Source organism: Cibotium barometz, chromosome 17, assembly GCF_041138505.1.
Source record: "Cibotium barometz isolate CiBa-2024 chromosome 17, ASM4113850v1, whole genome shotgun sequence".
Lineage (NCBI taxonomy): Eukaryota > Viridiplantae > Streptophyta > Polypodiopsida > Cyatheales > Cibotiaceae > Cibotium > Cibotium barometz.
The window spans coordinates 12,794,989-12,805,475 of record NC_141062.1 but is presented as its reverse complement, the minus strand read 5'-3'; positions in this window follow the sequence as shown (position 1 = coordinate 12,805,475).

Below are 10,487 nucleotides of genomic sequence, written 5' to 3'. Positions count from 1 at the left end.
TAGATACTATTTCTTTTGTTTCTAGCAATGGTGATATTAAGAAGTTGTCCGATGTCCTTTATGTGCCAAGCATCAAGAGGAATTCATTGTTTATTGAGGCCGTGCTTATCATGACTTGAAGCTTCACTTGATAAAGACTAGTGTAGTCATCACAAATGCTAGTGGTGATCTCCTGAGGATGCAATCATCATAGATGCCAGCGTGGACAATGTTGTGGGGAGAAGAATCTAGACGGAACAACTTGTGTAAAATATTGGCTTTTATAGCCCAAGCCGGTGTTAAGATAAGCAAGCGATGGCATGAAAGATTTAGGTACCTGGGGTTTGTAATCTTGAAAGATATATAAAGAACTGCGATTGTGACACATCTCTCCCAACATCTTTTGAGATGTGAGATGCATGTGAAGCTTATGATGATGGGCAAGCAACATCAGCATGCATCTCCACAAGTTCACAAGAATCGTGTAAAGGCTCCCTCCATGTATATCTTACTGCATTGGGTGGTTCTTCCTACTTTTTCTTTTCGATTAATGGCTTCAGTATGAAGATGTCATCTCAAGGAGGATGTTTATGTGGCATAGACACCTAGATTTGAGATACCCATCACAAAACAAATTGTGTAGACTCTGAAATCCATTGTACGGCCCCTCAGGCGGCATGGTACCAATTCAATATGATGGGAACCCTTAAAAAAAGAAGTGGACATAGGAGATGTTGAGTTTAGAGTTTAAAATGACTAACCGTAGGCTTATGCATTTCTATTGGCAATTGAGGTCTAGCAACACAACAGATGTTGAGTTTAGAGTTGGAAATGACTAACCTTGGGCTATTGCATTTCTATTGGGAATTGAGTTCTAGCAGTACTAGTAGACACGGTAGATGTTGAGTTTAGAGTTTGAAATGGTTAATCTTGGGCTTATGAATTTCTATTGGGAATTGAGGTCTAGCAAATCTTCATTTCTCAATAAAAGTATGTAGGATAAATATTCAAACTGCATGTCATGGAGCTAGGATAAGTTGTAAGGGACATGAGGAACTTTTTTCAATTGTCAAGGATGCTCTTTAAAACAAGGTATTTAAAAACTTCTGCTTCCAATCCCTTAAAGAGTTAATCTTACTAAGAGGTCTAATAATGCATATGTTCGAAGATTTATCTATGAATCTTTTCATGTGAAAGGAATAATGGTCACAAAAGAAAAAAGCAAAGAGTATATAGGCTTTGAGTATCATGATTTCAATAACATTTTTGTTGACTTGAAGAGACTTCAACAAGCTATGATTCAATTTTAGAAATATCAATCGTTTTGTTGATTGGAAGAGACTTCAACAAGCTATGGTTCAATTTTAGAAATGCTCTATCCCAGGTTAGTAAGTACATTATCAATCGTTTGATGATTAATTAGTATCTTCTATTAATTCTAATTTCCTAAATTGGTTTATTATGTGATAGTGTATGAGGGAGCTCTTCACTTTGTCTTAAAATTAGATGAGTGTCAAATTGTGAAGGGTCGCAAGATAGAAAGGATGAGCATCATGCTCATGAACCAAGCTATGGACTATGTAAAGAATGTTGCAATGCCACCCTCATTCAATGTTCAATCGAAAAAGGAAGTATGGTGGTTTAGTAGCTTTTGAGGTGCTTCCCAAAGAAACTCATGCGGTTTTGAAGTGGGTTTTTGACAGATGCCCTTGTGTTTTCTCGTCTATAAAGCATCACAAATGGAGGGGGAACTACTTGATGTACTAGGTGTTGGAAGCTTTCTACTTGAATGGCACTTGGGAGGAGATTTGAAAACAATAAAGTGGATGCTTGGTTGTGATACAACATTTACACAGTTGGTTGTGACAGAACATTTACAAAGTTGGTGATAGATGCATGGGGCGAGATGATCATTACCTACTACTAGTACGTGGCAAGCCTTTGGATATTTTAAAGTCGTATAATTGTTTGTTTTTTTTCAAGAAAATAATAAATGATCCATCTAATAAATAATTTCCTCCTTTTTTATAGCCTATTGTTTATGCACATGTATATTATTTCCATACGAATCACTGGACATGTGGAGCACCCAAGGAATGGAGAAGTGTCACTATCAAGCACGAGGTGTTTATTTCAAAAATACTCAACATGGAGGGGGTGCAATCCGAAGCAATTATCTATTTGAAATGTTTGATTAGTTATTTTGCTACACACTGAGTAGATCCTTGGGATTGGAGAAAGCTCAGGCATTAAATATTGCGAAAGCTATACGTTTTCAAATAAAAACAAAGTAATAAAGAGAAATGGATACAAGGATTGGACCCATAGGGTGTACTACATGGTGTGCTAATATAAGTCGGTGTGGAAAATTGTGGGTAAAGATTTAACACTTAATATGCCAAGGAATTAAAGTCTTTTACACACTCATATACTTTAGTTCGAGATGTAATACAAGACATTCATGAGTTTGTGCTCTTTTATCATTCTCTTCAATCTCTCAAAGTCCCCCTTTTCCAATGTAATCAATGGTATATACACACACTTCCACTTTGCAAATAGATAAAAAGGGATTAAAAAGCTACACCATAGGTCACCACACATGAATCGGCCCTTAAACGAATATGTCCCAATGTGAAAGTCCTAGTGTGAAAGCACCCTAATTTGGGCAGCCATCTATAAATACCCCATAGGCATTCCATTAGCTCATAAGCATGGCACACACCAAAAAAATAGATCACAAGTGGCCCATGGGACAACCACCCCCAACAACCTTAGGAACCTAAGCAGCTTAGCATGCTTCTGCTAGCAAGAAATCCTACACAAGGGACACCACCGCCGATGACTCCACATAGCATTCTAGGATAGAGGGGTATCATTCAACTTCAAATGAGGAAACTCAACTTCAAGCATCAGAGCACACGAGCACCACTTCCTAGAACAAGAAAGCCTGGCGAGAAGAAACTTACACCCACCATTGGACACTCTTCTAACTGCATAGATGAACTAGAAAGTGGAGGAGGAGAGGGGGTGGCACCCATTGAATCTATAACTCATTCGAAAGGTGGTGGTGTAGCTGAGGAAGAACATGGAGGTATGAATGTTGCATGTACGCATGGGCATCAAGGACCTCCGAGAAACGTCACTACGCGAGGGCTCCCCATCGAGCTGGTGCATGCTCCGGCCCTCTCTAATTGTATACCTTAAAGAGCCCCATGAAGAAAGAATTACGGAATCAAAGCTCTCTCATAGATTTAAAAGTTCTAAAAAAGTACCGACCTCTTGATGATGAAAGCATCACTTAGTTGCATGGTGAAAGAGATTTTGTACAATTTACTCCATGGAAATGCACATGTATGGCCTTGCCCTTCTAGTTCTTCAAGAAGTAGCTAAAGAATTCCTTGTAGGGCTATTCAAGGCCACAAATCTCTATGCAATCCATGCTAAGAGGGTAACCATCAAAACTAAAGACATGCAAATTGCACGTAATCATAATCATAATCTTGTTGTCTCTTTATTGGTGTTGTCTTGTGCAAGGCATAATCATAATCTTGTTGTCTCTTTATTGGTGTTGTCTTGTGCAAGGCATAATCATAATCATAATCTTGTTGCCCTTTAATGAGCTTGATGTTGCCTTTTTATTTGGTGGTGTCTTGTGCATATTGTCTCATTATTCATGATTCCAATATTGGTGCCATGACTATAGGCTTATAGGGGCCTTGATTCTAATATGTATTCCAATATTGATGCCATGTCTGCAAGCTTATAAAGGCCTTGATTCCAATATTTAATGCTTTTGCCTTGATTCTAATATTGTGTGATTAACGATCGGACCATGTCGACAATTGGAGTGTCCAATGATTTCACTTTTATGTGTGTCTGTACCTGCACACCAATTGTCAGTTTGATAGCTTTCTTGGATTTTTGTACATTCAATGTGCATGCCCCCTCAATATTCTCTATCAGATTTGGTCAATATCTGGCATAACCACATTCAGTTGATTTTATTACCATTTATATCTATGTAGACCAAAATGTGAGATCACCCATGAGACCTCCATGAACCTGCTAGAAGAGAATAGGGCAACTCTCCACCTAACCGCCGGATATAGGAATCCTAGCTAGCTAAAATAGCCCTAGCCATCCACACGTCTGGACTCCCCTGAACCGCCTGACTCCCCCTAGTCCTATCTGTGTCTTGACACAAAAACTGCCAAAAAGACTATAGTTTTTAGTCTCAACGATCCTGAGTGACTGATTGGATTCTATGATAGATGATTAGATTTCCTAGGCCGACGATTGGACTTAATCAAAGAGCAAAATCAACTAGTTTTCCTACATAATTTTTTGATTCTACCCTTCATTTTGGGTTGATTCCTAGACCACTTATTGCATGGTTTGATGCTCTCATCGATAGCTTAATGCCATTATTCAAGCATCAAACACCAAAAAATCAAGAATTTATGCTAAAATTGAACGTTCTAAATTAGCCTAGTTAAGCAAAATTGAGCAATAGATGATGAAATTAGCCTAGTTAAGCAAAATTGAGCAAAATTAAAGCAATAGATGATGAAATTGGTTACGTAGGGACGTCTTAGGACTTCAACCTACTAATGTTTCCCTTTCATCTTCCATCACCAATTGATCAAAAAATAAGAAAACGAAAGAAAAGAAAATGGTTAAGGTTAACAAATTCCACATAAACCCTTACTCTAATCATGCTTCCTTCACTCCTAGTCTCACTCAAATTCTATACGCAATCGTTCTATCATAAGTTTTGCAACTCATGGGCATGAAAAAAAAAACAATGGATCCATAAAATGCTCCAAATCCACTCTAGCACTAGTTCTACCCCTGAAGTGGCACCTCTTATTTAGAGAAGTAGCTTCAAAACAAGCATGTCAACACCAAGGAGTACGAACCCATCTAGTTGTAACATCACATTGCTCGTGGGAATGGAGGCCTCAAGGGGTGTCAAATGCTCAAGTTCTACTGATCCAAATTCTTGGACTCTTGTAATTTAATCACATGTTTTACCATGGGTTCAGCAGCCAGAGCTAGATTGACACGGGGATATGCAGCATTGGCTATGCTAGAGAGACAGTGCCACCAGGCGCATTTTCAAGAGCCCCGGACGAACGGGTGGCTATTTGACACATTAGTCACACCGGCATTGATGTATGGAGCAGCAGTATGGGCACCAGGCCTTGCTACCCATTGGTGGACACAGATAGAGAGACCACAGGCCCTCATGATGGCACGCATGATACGCAGCAAACCGTCAGTACCTCATGACATTATCCGAGCAGAGTTTGCTGCGCCTCCTATGATGGTAGAGGCCATATTTCAGACTATATGCCTGCTAGACAGATTCAGAGAGATGCCACAGGACAGATTATCATACAGAGCTTTTCAGGCATCTAAACAGTTGGCTGAGGCAGGAGACAGAGGATCATGGTATGCACAGGTCACACATTGGTTCTCACAGCATGGCCTAGACATGGATCATCTACCACCATTCCAGTATGACAGGGATGCACCACATATCCGTCTCTCTCATAGTGAGAGGAACAGAGTATTGAGACAGGATCTATGGCAGCTCTATACACGAGAGACATGGATATCACCTACACAGCCTCTTCCACCGAAGATGCTATACTACAGAGATCACTTCATGAGTATCACTGATGATGGATTTATAGAGAGGCCTAGATACATGGAGGGCTTTTTACCACACGGCTCCCGAGTGGCTATTGGTCAGCTCAGAGTTTCATCACACCAATTGGAGATTGAGACTGGCAGAGCAGCACGGATCCCCCGAGAGGAGAGGGTATGCAGATTGTGCAGAGAGGAGGTGGAGAGTGAGGAGCATTATGTATGCAGATGCAGAGCATATACAGCCATCAGAGAGAGATATCCCATTTTATTCAGAGAGCCACATTCCCTACGCCAGATCTTTGAGGCAGCTGACCAGCGCATACTAGGGAGATACATTCTAGACATACAGCGCCACAGAGAGACATTATTACAGGCTCAGACAGCTCCAGAGGGGGGGCGGCAGACACAGATTACTACATTTTTTCAGAGATCCATACCCCTCCCAGCCCCTACACGGCAGGGAATTACTCTCCAGAGAGCAGAGACACTTAGAGCCCGCAGGAGACAGAGGACACCTGGCTTTCGAACACCACGCCTATACCAGAGAGAGATGACAGAGATCAGAGCTCAGTTTCACAGAGAGGGTGCGGAGCGACTGGCTCGCTTCAGAGCACACCCAGGCATGTTCTTCAGGGAGCTGTGGACACCCCCTTCACTGATGTATACCATTTTATACCCCCAGTATGGTACAGGATGGAGCTAGCTAGGTTGCATATCATGATTGTATACTCCATGCATATAGCTTTGCATTCTCCTAGTAGTAGAGCTCCATCCCCTCCACACCCAGATTCAGCTTTTTTTTATTCAGTGCTTTTTCATTTTGTTGGGATGACAGAGGATACCCCATACAGGTACTCCGATTTGTCTCATAGGCCGAGTTCGGTCTTTTGGAAGACGTTAATAAAATCTCTCTCTCTCTCTCTCTCTCTCTCTCTCTCTCTCTCTCTCTCTCTCTCTCTCTCTCTCTCTCTCTCAATCACACTCCAAAACTAGCTAATCTCAAGGCAAGAATCATGCAAGCCACAAGCTCTCAACATGCACATACACTCACACTCCCACTAGCATGAAAGCAAGCCAACAAGACTCCATAGCCATAGACACACAAGACATGGAAGCGCGAAAGAGATCAGAAATCACAAGACAAGCAAGAATGGAGAAGCTCCCAAGCTAGAGCTCAATCATAGATTGTATTACTCAAGAATAGAGAAGCTCCCAAGCTAGAGCTCAATCATGGATTGTATTACTCAAGAATTACACATTCCCATAAGTCACTTATATACAACTAGGCTTTGCCCAGTCGCCCACACTTATGGAGTGTCCAAATCCTATTTTCATCTATATACAAGCCTTATATGGCTGGCTTCCATTATAAAAGTGGGCCCCTAGCCATACATAGTGTGACTTCTCTAAGCTAGGGTGTGTATTACATCATATGTATGGAAAATAATAACAAAAGGTGTACCTTATGTGACTACTCCTTCAACTTGAAGATTTCACCAACTCAAATTGCTTTCTTCAACTCTCTTTGTGCTAATTTCTTTAACATTTACTTGACATCCCTTTTCTTGGGGAGTCAATATCCTTAGATTGTTGATGTATGTGGGGAGCTGGGTGACCTCTGTGGCTCAAGGAATTTGGCGTTATCGAGAAATAGGGATAGAGGCAATATGGATCAATGGATGGTGGGGTCAAAGAAGAGGATAGAGAAGGTTCTTACAGTTTTGAGGAAGGTCTAGGGTGATGGGTTGTACCATGAGCTAGGGCTACGCACCCTCCATGGTCCACCCATCCAAAAATGTACCTAGGCGACAAGGCTTAATGCAACTACTTACAATTTTAGCTTCTATTGATGTGTCTACTAGATGTAAAGCCCGTGTTTATATAGCAGCCGATGTCATGTGCATGGGGCTAAATGTAGTTCTTGGAGTTGATTTTCATCGTTGGGTGGTACGTTGGGTTGTAGTTCTTGGAGTTGATTTTCAAAAAAATGCATTAGGTGAAGTTATCGACATTGTTTCATCATCCGTGTTTCATCATCTCATCCTTCTTAGGTCACCATTGCTCTTGCCTATGCAATGAGAATAAACTTTCACACACCTAAATCTTTCTCATGGTTCAAGAAATGGCATCTTCCTCTTGAATGGGAAATTTGTACTCCTCTTTATTTTGAATTTGGTAAGTTGCTAAGAATTTGACATGGCATGGCTTAGTATCAGTTGGTGAGTCCTAAGCATGCTCTCCCGATCTTGCTTATTGTTTTTCTCACGTATCTTGGCAAGAATTTTGTCATCATACTTGGGTGGGGCATTGGGTTGTAGTTAATTTTCAAATGCACTAGATGTTCTTGACATTTTATTTCATCATTTGATCCTCCTTGGATCACCATTGTTCTTACCCATGCAATGAGAGTAAACTTTCTTTTAAACACATGTAACAAGTGTCTTAGATATTGGTGCATTAACATCATGTGTAAGCCTCTTTTGGCAAGCTTCATGCCCTTCTCCTTGGGATTATTAGCCTTGTCCTACACATTTTGTTTCTATTTGGTTCTCTTGAGTTTAGGAGCTTGTGAGTCATCTATGGGTTTCTATTTAAGGGCACTCTCCTCCACCGATTTTTCATCATTTACAAGCTTTTTGGCCTTTTCTCACACCTTGTAAGTGTGTAAGCACATTTAAAGGAATTGTGGACAGCCACCCATTTTGCACACTTAAGACGTTGACTCTCTTGAGTATTGCGAGGTAGCTTGTATTAAAGAGTAGCTCTCCTCATGCACTCTATGAATATGTGATCAATTGCATATGGGTTGGAAAGTGTTAGGAACAACAAGTGTTAAAGTAGTCCAAATTGGACAATCTACCACTTTGTGTAGTCCATAATAATATAAGCATTGCAATGTATTTCTAACTTCTTTCTTAGTAGTTTCTACCCCTTAGGACCTTGATTCATGTTTTGGATTTGAGGTGAACATTTGTGTGATTGATGCATGTGAAAGGTGTCATGTGACCCAAAGTTTTCCAATGGTTATAGTATAGAAATGCTATCGACAATGTGAGTTGGGGTGGTAGTGATGGAAATTTACTCATACATTTTGTTTTGCACAAGTGGAAAGGGTGCTGAAGGGGTCTGAAGGATTGTTGACAACTGAGCTCATCCCCTTTGTGGAATTTTCTTCCAAGGACTGTAACCAAGGCTATATAGAATTCAATGATTTCCATGATTTCCATTTAAAAGATCAATTTCAAGGATTGTAACCAAGGCTATATAGAATTCAATGATTTCCATTTAAAAGATCAATTTCTCTTTACCATTACTTCTATTAGTTTATATGAGGAATATTTCATCTCACAATTATCCTCCATCATGTTATCATCTAAACATATTACCTCCATCATGTTATCATCTAAACATATTACCTCTTTGTAACATTCACTAAAAGAATCTAGATTTGAGACTATGATTAGGTGATGTAAAGCTTTTCTTCTTCAATTCGATGAGGAAATATCACTTTTGTTGTGAGTCATTTAGTTTCTCCCAATCCTCACATCATAAATTTCATCCAATCCTCACATTATGAGTTTAAGGGCTTTCATGTGCAAGATGTAATCCCTTATAGCCTCCTCATGATTTCCCTCTATCATGTAGAGTTCTATTGCTACACTCTACCTAAGGCCTTGCCTCAAGAATCCATAGATAAAGGCTATTTTTAGATTTCTAAAGTTGCCTCTTGGTGGGGAAATATAGATTTTTAAAAGATTCACATCTTTACTCAAACAATTATATGAGAATTGAATAGGATTGGTGGATTGTTATATTTTCCCATGAGCTTGGATATCTCTATGGCCACCGTTCCTTCCTTACGCCATGTGTAGCTCCTTCTTGATTTATAGTACCATTTATTCCTTCTTGAGCAACCCCCCTTCTTGGACTATTCACTTTGGGCATCTAGGGACCGTAAGGATTGCTGTGAGTAGCTCCTTCTTAGTTTATAATTATATTTATTTCTTCTTATGCAACCCTCATTCTTAGAGACTATTTTATTTGGGAATCTAGGGGTCACAAGGGTTGTTGAGTGTTGTGAGTTCAAGCATCTAGATTGGGGGTTTGGAAAAGGACTAATCACTAGGGGAATCAAAGTCAGACCAAGGGTGTAAACCCTAGTGGCCTGAGTCGAAGACATAAAGTGGGTCTAATACATGGTCGAAGTGGCTCTATAAACTATACTTGAGACATGGACTTTAAGGGTTAGGTTCAATTTCATCAAGGGCATGTTTAATACCCCTAGATAAGCCATGGTTTGATTTTATTAATTGCTTCTTGATGTGAGCGGTTGCAGAATTCTCAAATAGACACTTTTTTTTGTTTTATATTTTAATTTGTTTGAATTTCCAAGATTCAATAATTTGTTTAGATTTTATGGATATTCTAAATATTTTAATTTTATTTTTAATTAATAATTTTTTTATATTTTATGGATATTCTAAATGTTTCTCTCTCTCTCTCTCTCTCTCTCTCTCTCTCTCTCTCTCTCTCTCTCTCTCTCTCTCTCTCTTTGTTTCCTTGAGATGTTAGCATAGCAAGGCAAGAGGGACTAATTTGTCTATAAATAGCTTCTTCAATGAAGTGTAAATTTTTGGTCAATCTAATTTAGGCCCCAGAGATAAAGAGAAATTCTCTCTTTAAATCCAAGAATGTATGCAATCAAGAGGGTGCTTGGGTGCACTTTTGTAGTCCCTTGCTTAGTGTAGCCATTTATATGGTAATGATGTGTGGACATAGATTAATAATGGGCCGGGGCCTTTTTCCCTCTCTTTAGGAGGTTTTTTTCCCTCAGCATATGTACCTACTCTTAT